The sequence below is a fragment of the Narcine bancroftii genome, chromosome 1, assembly GCF_036971445.1.
Source record: "Narcine bancroftii isolate sNarBan1 chromosome 1, sNarBan1.hap1, whole genome shotgun sequence".
Taxonomy (NCBI): Eukaryota; Metazoa; Chordata; class Chondrichthyes; order Torpediniformes; family Narcinidae; genus Narcine; species Narcine bancroftii.
Window position 1 is genome coordinate 254,587,572 of NC_091469.1, and position 11,308 is coordinate 254,598,879.

Below are 11,308 nucleotides of genomic sequence, written 5' to 3' on the forward strand. Positions count from 1 at the left end.
ACCTGAGGACAATGTGCGGGTTGCCTACCTCCCATAGATGTGCTGGTTGGTAAGTTACTTGGCTGGTGCAAGTTGTTTTTGGTGAGTAAGTGAATGGTAGAATCCGGAGAGGGGAGGGGAGGGTAGGAGGGAATTGATGGAAATGCAAGATTACCAGGAAAATTAATAAGGGAATGGGAATGCTTGAAGATAGCTGGTATACTAAAATGGATGAGAGGGGGGGGGGTGGGGGGGTGGTTTGGGAGGAAAGGGGGGGGGGAGAAAAAGTCACTGTATATGTGTGAAAAAGAAATAGTGTATATCATGGCTAATGTGATTTATGGTGTGAAAAATAAAAAAATTAAAAAAAAAAAAGATAGCTGGTATAGACAAGAACCTGAAGGGCATTTGGAAATCTGGAATAAATAGGTCCATATATCAACCCTGGGAATATCAGAATATTGTTGGTTGGTGGGGAAGGATGTACTTTGCTACACTTATGGAGGGTCCTCCATCTGTCCTCCATCTGACTGTCAACCAATTTCTACCCATGAATGCCAACGAGTGCTGCCTGAGCTGCAGAGTCCCTCCACCTTTGTGCTCTTTACTCCAAGTTCCAATGTCTGCCATTTTGGTGTTTTGACTTTGCCAGCCAATGCAATTTTCCGCCAGGCTCCCCGCACCTGGTCACCGATCTCACCTCCTGCAGCTAATGGGGCAAAGAGAGCAGTAAAAGGAACCAAAGTCACACGCCAGCAAACCCCATGGAGCGAGCGTGAAAATAGGAGGCTGTTGGAAAACCAGCGTCCATCTAATTACAGGAATTCAAGTCCCTGCCTTTGAAGAAGTGTGATTGGCCCATTTATGGACTATTAAGCATAACCTAAAGAACTGGGGGCTGTTTACAAGTTCTGGTACTGTGCTGGCTGGTTCCGGGGTTGCCGTCTCTCGATCCCCATATATCTTTCTTTTTTAGCCTTGCTTATTGATAGGGATTTTAATTTATAAGATCTTATTTTTCTTTCTTTTTACTTTGATAATATAACAGAACTGTTTTGTTCAACTGTGGATAATGCAAACATTCATAAAATGAATAAATGAGAAGAGGAGTGAGAACTGTAAATTTTATTGTTACGATTGTGCGCTGGATTTTCTTATTACGACAATATTTAATTTTTTTTCTTTTTCAAATCTTGTACTGTTCAATGGCTTAGATTGTAAAACGGCAATAAACATCTTTTAAAAAGAAAGGAAGAGGTGTGACAAAGTGGTGGGAGCTAAGGCTGGGGTTGTTGTTACTTGATGAATCTTCCCTAAACACAAGGGATGACGGCTGCTGGAAAGAAATGTGAATGGAAAGTGAAAAGATTTGAAGAGCTGATACAGGAGATTCTGAGTGACTGATGATTCCAAAAGCAAAAGCTTCTTGTGCTCCAGACAGTTAATCATGAACGAAGTTCAGCCAGGCTATCGATCAGTCAGATCCGTGAAGATGGGATTCTGATGTGTAATTAATTCCGGGCCTTCCATCACGTGGATCCTTAGCCACTGGGTGCTCAGGCTGCAGAAAGCCCAAAGAGTAGCATGCATCAGGATCTAAGGAATGGAGTCAGTCTCGCAGCATATATTATTGGGCCTGATCCCTTCCTCAAGGTGTGAGTGACAAGCGTCTAAATGAAAGGCTGGGGACAGAGAGGGGGAAGTGTGGCAGGGAGAGGAGTCCAGACCAACAGACAAAAGGTGTTATAATTGGATGTGATAAAAGGAAAGGTGAGGATTGGTTTAGGCTCTGAAAGGAGAGAGAGAGAGAGAGTGAGAGAGAGGCAGATATAATTTTTACACAGCATTTATGGGATTTATCCGCAATGAATAGCCTCCGAGGTGCCAGCATTGGTCATTCATACTGGAACAACCAAAACCTGCAAATCTCCTTTTCAGTCCGCCATTTTATGCAGCATAATCAAGAGTTGGGACGTACAAGGCCACTGCGTCGATATCCGCTGTTGACGTATAACATATGTGGAGCATTGTAGAGCTCGTCGAAAGAACCAAAGACTTGTTGATCCAAACCAAGGCTTTTATTAGCAAAAGACCGGAGCTCTTCACAGGTGGCCGACCAGTCCGGAATGATCCGACCTGGCTAGGGACACAACCCTTTAAGGCCCAAACAATAGGTGTGGCTTAGCTCTCAGCCAATCGCTGTAAGCACAGTCTAGATACAGTAACTATATACACTATGTACATTGGTGATAGATCTGTACTATCACATTCACCCCTTCTTGGAGAATTGACCCGGGAAAAAAAAAAAACAAAAACGAGGGAGAGAATGAAAAGGAAGGGGTAGGTCAAGGACTGTAACGGTCAGGGGGTCTGACCATCCGGCGTGACCGCCGTGGTGCCGGGATTGGGGTCGCTGGAGTGGTGTCACCAGCGGGCTCATCGGGTGCGACTGCTCCGTCGCTCAATTCCCCAGTCGTTTTGTCGGCAGGGTGGCCCGAGTCATTGGGGTGCTGTTGGTCCTTCTGTTGCGGCACGGGGCCTGGAGCATAAGGAGTTGGGGGGTTTGCTGGGTCTACCGCGTCCTGAGCTAGGTCCCGCACCGAAACAGTGTCCTCCCACCCGTCTGGGAACTCCACGTATGCGTAATGTGGGTTCGCGTGGAGTAGAGTCACTCGGTCGACCAAGGGGTCATTCTTTGAGTGCCGGACGTGGCGTCGCAAAAGGACGGGGCCAGGGACGGTGAGCCATGCCGGTACAGTGGTTCCCGATTCGGATTTCCTCGGGAAAAGGAACATCCTTTCGTGGGGGGTGGCATTTGTTGCAGTACATAGGAGGGAGCGGATGGAGTGTAAGGCACTAGTGAGAACCTCCTGCCAGTGAGAGGTGGGGAGACCTTTAGACCGGAGAGCCAGTGTAACCGCTCTCCATATGGTGGCATTCTCCCTCTCGACCTGGCCATTACCGCGTGGGTTATAGCTCGTGGTCCTGCTTGAAGCAATGCCACACTCCAGAAGGTACTGTTGCAGCTCTGCACTCATGAATGAGGACCCCCTATCACTGTGGATGGAATTGGGGTACCCGAAGATGGTGAAAATACTGTGAAGGGCCTGTATCACTGAGGTGGCAGTGGTGTCTGGGCAGGCCACAGCGAATGGGAAGCGGGAGTATTCGTCGATGGCCGTAAGGATGTAGGTATTACGGTTGGTCGACGGTAGGGGTCCCTTAAAGTCTACGCTAAGACGCTCGAAGGGGCGGGTGGCTTTGATGACGTGGGAGTTATCCGGACGGAAGAAGTGGGGCTTGCATTCGGCGCACACCGAACAGGCTCGGGTCATGGAGCGGATCTCCTCAACTGTGTAGGGTAAGTTGCGCGCCTTGACAAAGTGAGCAAACCTAGTGACCCCTGGATGACAGAGCGCCTCATGGAGTTTCCGTAGTCTGTCCATCTGTATGCTGGCGCACGTCCCCCTGGAGAGCGCGTCAGGCGGGTCGTTGAGCTTACCAGGCCGGTACAGGATGTCATAGTTAAAGGTGGAGAGTTCGATTCTCCATCTGGCGAATTTGTCGTTTTTTATCTTACCACGCTGGGTGTTGCTGAACATGAAGGAGACCGCGCGTTGATCAGTCAACAGTGTAAAGCGCCTCCCAGCGAGGTAATGTCTCCAACGACGTACCGCTTCAACTATGGCCTGGGCCTCCTTCTCGATCGAGGAGTGTCTACTCTCCGGACCCTGGAGGGTTCTGGAGAAGAAGGCTACAGGCCGACCAGCCTGGTTCAAGGTGGCTGCCAGGGCGAAGTCGGATGCATCGCTCTCGACTTGAAACGGGACAGACTCATCGATCGCGTGCAGCGTCGCAGCAGCGATGTCAGATTTGATTCGATCGAAAGCCGCTGTGGCTTCGGTCGAGAGGGGAAAAGAGGTGGTCTTGATAAGAGGACGTGCCTTGTCGGCGTAGTTTGGAACCCATTGTGCGTAATAAGAGAAAAGGCCCAGGCAGCGTTTGAGAGCTTTCTGGGTATGTGGGGGGGGTAAGTCCATTAAGGGACGCATGCGGTCAGGATCTGGCATGACTATCCCGTTTTCCACCACACAACCTAGAATAGCGAGTCGTGTGGTCCGGAAAACACACTTGTCCAAATTGTAAGTCAGGTTTAGCTGATGGGCAGTTTGAAGAAATTTGTCTAGGTTGGCGTCATGGTCCTGCATGTCGTGGCCGCAGATGGTGATATTGTCCAGATACGGGAAGGTAGCGGTTAGCCCGTTCTGGTCCACCATCCTGTCCATTTCCCGCTGGAAGACCGCGACACCATTTGTGACCCCGAATGGTACCCTGAGAAATTGATATAGCCGCCCATTCGCTTCAAAGGCCGTGAATGGTCGGTCCTCGCAGCGGATCGGGAGCTGGTGGTAGGCCGAACGTAGGTCAATAGTGGAGAAAATGCGGTACTGGGCGATCTGGTTCACCACATCCGTGATGCGTGGCAGGGGGTACGCATCCAGGAGTGTGAAGCGGTTAATGGTCTGGCTGTAGTCGACCACCATCCGTAGTTTTTCCCCATTCTTGACAACCACCACCTGGGCTCTCCAGGGGCTTGAACTGGGTTCGATGATGCCCTCATCCAGCAATCTACGCACCTCACTCCTAATGAATTGCCTGTTTTCGTAACTATATTGCCGACTTTTGGTGGCCACAGGCTTCCAGCCAGGGGTGAGGTTTGCGAAGAGTGCTGGCGGGGCAATCCGGAGTGTGGAAAGGCCGCAGGATTGGCCCCGGGGCACGGGGGCGGGTTGCTCGGGTGCTTCGGGAGTGGGGCGATGGCAGACCGAGAGGGGGGCGTGGGGTCCCCCAAAGTGTAGGGACACCGTTTGGAACTGACACTGGAAGTCTAATCCCAGCAACACTGGGGCGCACAATTGGGGAAGGACGAATAATTTAAAGTGGGTGACCGTCACGCCCTGTACTTCCAGCGTGGCGATGCAATACCCCTTTATCCCAGTCGAGTGCGACCTCGTCGCTAATGAGATCCTCTGGGTAGTGGGGATAATGTCAAGTCCCCAACGGAGGGCCAGATCTGGCTGGATAAAACTGTCAGTTGACCCAGAGTCAAATAAGCAATTGGTGTAGTGTCCATGCACTTTAATCAGTTCCATTGCTCTGGTGAGGGGATGAGAGCATTGCTGGTTTAATGTTATTGAAGCAGTTGACAGGCGAGTTTTGCGCGATGACGTCACGCAACGGGATGACGTCACGCAACGGGATGACGTAGTCAACGCTCGAGGAGCAGGTTGGAGAACCTCCCGGAAGTGCTGTTGTGGCGGGTGAATGGTAAGTAGTGGGGTTTGTAGTTGCTCGTGATCGGTGGTCGGGCCCTGGCGGTCGTCAGCGATGGACGCTAGAGTGAGCACCTGGTTGGCCGCGGGGGTGGCTGCGGCGGCGGTAGCGTCGGCCCCGGGGGTGTCTGTGGCGGCAGCAGCAGTGGCGGTAGCGTCGGCCCCGGGGGTGTCCGTGGCGGCGGCAGCAGCGGCTGTAGCGTCGGCCCCGGAGGTGTCCGTGGCGGCGGCAGCAGCGGCGGTAGCGTCGGCCCCGGAGGTGTCCGTGGCGGCGGCGGCAGCAGCGGCGATAGCGTCGGCCCCGGGGGTGGCTGTGGCGGCGGCAGCAGCGGCGGTAGCGTCGGCCCCGGGGGTGTCCGTGGCGGCGGCAGCAGCGGCGGTAGCGTCGGCCCCGGGGGTGGCTGTGGCGGCGGCAGCAGCGGCGGTAGTGTCAAGTGTTCCGCACGGGGGCGAGAGGCAGGCCATCACCATGGTTGCGACGGTGGGTTGCCCCTTCCGGGTTCGGCGTCTCCGTGACATCAGGCGTTGCCGTGCGGGGGAGCCCTCGCTCTCATTGGACGAGAGCTCTGGGGAAGAAGAGTTTGAATGGGATAGTGGCGGTTGAGCTTCACACGAGGCACTGTGTTTGCTGGCGGCCATTTTAGACCTACAGACTGCAGCAAAGTGGCCCTTTTTAAGGCACTTCTGGCACCTGGCTTTTCTTGCTGGGCACTGGGATCTGCTGTGCTTGTCCCTCCCGCAGAAATAACATTTCGGGTTCGCACGGGGCAGGGTAGCAGCAGCCGACAGGCCGTCAGGGGAACGAGGGGTCCAGTCCCTAGAGAGCTCGGTGGACTTTAAGGCTGCATCCTCCATTGTGATTGCAATCCGGGCCACGTCCTCTAGTTTTTCTACCCCTTGTTCGAGCAAACGCAGCCTCACTTCGTTCGATCGGAGCCCGGCCACATAGGCATCCCGGACAAGGTCGCTAGTGATCTCGGCAGCAGTTTTGTCCACACAGTTACAGTCCTTGCCCAATGCCTTTAGTACTTGTAAATATGCCCTGCTGGACTCGCCGGGCTGTTGTTTCCTCGACGCAAGCATGAGCCGGGCATGAACTCTGTTCACCGGTTGATCATACAGTTCCTTCAGTACCTTTATGGCTGCGGTGTAAGTGGTCTCATCCTGGATGTTCTCGTAGACTCTCAAGGACACCATAGACAGCAATGCTGTTAGACGCTGGTTATCCTCCTCTACCTGAATGAATCTCAGGAAGTTTTCAAAGTTCAGCAGCCAGAACTTAAAGGCTTTGAAGGCTGTAGCTGACTGTGGGTCGATATCAAGTTTTTCTGGCCGAGTTAAACGCTCCATCCCTTTCAAAAAAAATTCTTTTTGCTAATAAAATTGTAGAGCTCGTCGAAAGAACCAAAGACTTGTTGATCCAAACCAAGGCTTTTATTAGCAAAAGACCGGAGCTCTTCACAGGTGGCCGACCAGTCCGGAATGATCCGACCTGGCTAGGGACACAACCCTTTAAGGCCCAAACAATAGGTGTGGCTTAGCTCTCAGCCAATCGCTGTAAGCACAGTCTAGATACAGTAACTATATACACTATGTACATTGGTGATAGATCTGTACTATCACAAGCATACAGTCGCCCCCCCCTTCTTCTCCTCAGCCTTCTCCATTCCATCCCTTCTGAGGGATACTAATCTAATACACGTCCTTCGAGTTGCTCCTTTCCCTGCCTAACTCCACATTGCAAACCTTTCCTTGTTTCCTTAGAAGGATCTTAGCCGATCTTTTTATCACACCCCGTCTTTCTCCCTCAACCTCTGCCAGACCTTTTATTTGTATTTACTGAAACAATAGAAGTGCTTGGAATAAATGCTCTCTTCTTGCAAAATAATGGGGTCATAAACTCGAAGGTTTCGGCACCACGGAGGATCTGAAGTCAGGATATCTTTCATGATATCACTGAGACTGATAATACTCAGGCAGTGAAACTAAATTCTGTCTATCAAATGTCATACCCGAGTGTTGTTGCTTCATTGAGTGCTGTGAGGTTCCTTGAGGAACTGTCCCCATTTACCAGCTTTTAGAGTTTATTTCATCAAAGAATTACTAAATAAATAGAGCAGAAATGGTAGCCGTGAATTCTGAGACAGTGCCATCAGCCTGACTTCCCAGAGGTGTTGGGAGCATGAAGGGGAGCAGGTGGCTTTAGACATGCGAGCAGTACTTTGAATGCCAATGACGCAAGGAGGATGGACAGGGTTCAGATCACTCACCCACCAGCGTCACTGGTGAGACGTTCAGATCCTGTGCTCATCTACGGATTGTGTACTTTACATTTTCTTACTTTGTGCCTCATCCTGATTTAGTGAAATGTCTCCTTGATTGGGACATACCTTGCCTTCCTCTCTGCCCAACAGACTGGTCCCAAGCCTGATGTCCCAATTAGTTGCCCATTTTAACATTCCCCTCAGCTGGGCGATGAGCGGTGGCATTCGAGACACCCAGTCCCGCCAAATGAAACGCATGCCCACTTGCCAATCCACTTAAATGCACTTAAACATATTGATAGAAGGGATGGCGGCATCTAAAGAGGTGGGACTGTGTTGATGTTGACTGTGACATCGTATTCATTAGCCCAGTTAGTCCCGGAGAGCCTGCAGGGCAGTTTACACTGCGCACGTTCTGAGAAAATTACAAGGGGTCCAGATGATAAAAAGACGGAACTGGAAATGGCATCCCCATTCCGGTTCTGTGCTTTTTATACAGCATGCATTCCATAAAAAAGGGAATAGTTTCCCAGAACAAACTGGGTGTATAAAAGGCCTAAGAGCTAAAGGAAAAGAGACAGGGGTAATAAGATGGGGGAGGGGACTTTAATGGAAAGGAGAAGTCAATGTTCATGCCATTCAGTTGGAGGGTGCCCAGACAGCGTTGTATCACCAATTTGAGGGTGGTCTCTGCCTGGCAGTGCATGAAAACATGGACAGACATGTCAGCAAAGGAATGGGGTGGGGAATTGAAGTAGTGAGGGGGGAGCACTGGGAGATCTCATTATTGTGGAAGACAGAGCCACATGGCCAACAAAAAGGCTGGCACAAATGGGGCCCATGTGGGTTCCCATATCTACCCCTTTGACTTGGAGAAAGAGCGATGAGTCAAAGGAGATGTCACTGAGCGTGAGGTCAAGTTCTGTCGGCTGGAAGAGGGTAGTGGTAGTGGAGGGAGACCAGTTATGTCTGTTGTCGAGAAAGAAATAAAGGGCTTTGAAGTCTTCGGTGTGGAGTAAGGAAGTGTATAGTGATCAGAAATCCATGGTAAAGATGACAAGGTCAAATTCAGGGAAATGGAAGTTGTTGAAGTGATGGATGGCATGTGAATTATCCCGGACGTAGGTGGGGAGGGACTGGACTGTGGTGGGGGGGGAAACATAAAAGAATCAAGATAAGCAGATACCAGTTTAGGCTGGATAGAAAATGCAAAAACGAACGGTCTGCGTGGACAATTGGGTTTGTGTAGGAGATAGAAATAGGCAGTGCGTGGTTGGGAAACAATGCGGTTGGAGGTCGTGCTAGGGAGATGACCAGAAATTATGAGTTTAGAAATAGCACACGCTACAGTGGTTTGCTGAGTTTTGGTGGGGTTCTGTTGGAGGGGTAAGTAAGAGGAGGTGTCTGAGAGTTCGGCCAGATAGAGGTCAGTGCACCAGACCGACCCTTGACTCCAGGTTTAATGGTGTGGTTGGGATTAGTACGGAGAGAGTGGAGGGCCAGGCCTTCCGAGGGGGTGAGACTGGAATTTGTGAGGGGAGTGGAGAAGTCGATACAGTTGAAGTAACAGCAGCAGATGAAAATATTAAGGGACAGAGCAGGCAAAAGGCCGGAATGAGGTTTCCAGGAGAAGGAAGAAGGTTTGAACTTGGGGAAAAGGATTCAAGAACAATATTGGTCAAAATTGTGCTCTGATAATATGACATCATTTATTAATATCAGATATAGATTGGTACAATTCAATTTTATGCACCAATTATACCTTACACCACAAAAATTATACGGTCTAAAATCTGAAATTCTAGACTCGTGTTTTAGGTGTGGTTGGAACATTTATACATTCAACCTGGCTGTGCATGAATGTAAGATCCTTTTGAAATGACTTGGCAGAAATATTGACAAAAATTATAGAAATGGATTTTCCATTGGAACCAGAGCTGTATTTATTGAGCAATCTTATGGTTATTGGCATAAAACTATCAAAATCTCAAATCAAGTTCATGAAGATTGCACTAGCGGTGGCCAGGAAATGTACAGCTGTAACATGGAAGTCCAACTCCCCCCTACTTATTACTCACTGGAATGTGGAAATGCAAAGTTGTGCCCCCCTGGAAAAGATAACTTATAACGTTAGAAAGAAATATGACGTGTTTGTTAAAATATGGCAACCTTATGTGATTCATACTGGCTTAAGGATATAATTAACTTCCCCGGAAGTTTTAAATAATGCGTTGAATTACTGAAGATCAAGATCTGGACTAATTAATCAAGGCAGCTCAAACACCCCTTCTCTTTTGGACAATTCTTTTGAATGTTAGCAGTTGGGAGGAGGAGGGGGAGTGAGATTTGGGCAATCATATGAGACTCTGTAATTTAAAAATACTATTTATACGATGTCTGTGATAATGTTCTATACGAGTCTTGGAAAAATTAAAATAATATATTCAAAAAAAGGAAGAAGGTTTAAAGTGGGAGAAGGAGTCTGTAGTGGGGGTAGAAGTGGGCACTGAAAGGAAGCTGATGGAAGAAGAGTTCAGCATCATGGTGTACGCAGAACTCATTGGGGTGTGGCAAAGGAGGACCACACCCGGTGCTCCCTTTGAGGTCACCTCTATATTGGAGAGACTGGACACAAGATTGGGAGATCGTTTCATTGAGCGCCTCGGCTCTGTCTGTCATAATGGTGTGGATCTCCCAGTGGCCACCCACTTTAATTCCCCACCCCATTCCCTTGCCGTCATGTCTGTCCACGGTCTCATGCACATCTAGACTGAGGCCACCAGGAAATTAGCGAAACTACACCTCATCTTCCATCTGGGCACCCACCAAGCAGATGGCATTAACATTGATCTCTCTGGTTTCCATTAAATCACCACCCCATCTATCTCTCTCTCTCTCTCTCTCTCTCATGTGTCTTACATAGAACTTGTGTTTTTTTCCTCTTTCTGGTGTCTCCTTACCTTCCAGAGTGGCCATTCACAGAAAACTTCAAATATCCATATGATTCAGCGAGTTTAAACGGAATACTTGAAGTCCAGTATTAACATAGGCTTGACGTAGGACACCATAGCATCAACGTTGACCATGCATATAACCACATGCCATGTACAGCGTCACTGCGACAACCTCGTCAGTGACATGAATCATCCATGTCCAAAAATATTCTGCGGCCTGAAGAGCACTGCAACGTTGTGTACTTTACGTGTCATCAGTACGTCATTCTCATTAGCTCGTTGCTGCGGATCACCTGCGATTCAGTTTCGACTGCAGGAGTTCTGTAGAAATATCTAGGGGTGAAGGAGGTAAAATTTCAGAATGGGGATGAGCCCCTCTTTTTACTCCAATCTTTTTATGCAGACTGTATTATGGAAATTTGGGAATAATTTCCTGGAACACAGCGGCTGTATAAAAAAGATCTCTCTCTCTCTCTCTCTCTTCCCTTTTCCCTCTGTCTCCTTTCACAGAGCCAAAATCACCTTTCCTCTTATCCATTAACACCTTTTGTCTTTTGGTCTGGACTGCTCCCCCTCCCATTCTTCCCCCATTTCTTTCCCTAGCCTTCAATTCAGACGATGTGTTTTTTCACTCACGCCTTGAGGAAGGGCTCAGGCCTGAATTTCTGTGCTTCGACAACAATCACAGCGTCTGCAGAATGTAACCTCCTGCATTACACCTCCCATCATTGCTGAAGCTTGTTCTATCTTCAAACACCGTATGCTCTAAGTTTAATCA

At 49.3% G+C, this 11,308-nt stretch overlaps 1 long non-coding RNA gene across 1 annotated transcript in view; it reads right to left on the reverse strand.

The window, feature by feature from the left end:
* The window catches only part of LOC138741527 (uncharacterized), a 58,763-nt gene extending 47,920 nt beyond the window's left edge, over positions 1–10,843 (reverse strand). The window contains exon 1 of the long non-coding RNA XR_011343553.1: positions 10,537–10,843. This is a non-coding gene — a long non-coding RNA (uncharacterized lncRNA). The remainder of the gene's footprint in view (positions 1–10,536) is intronic.
* Between the last annotated feature and the right edge of the window lie 465 nt (positions 10,844–11,308).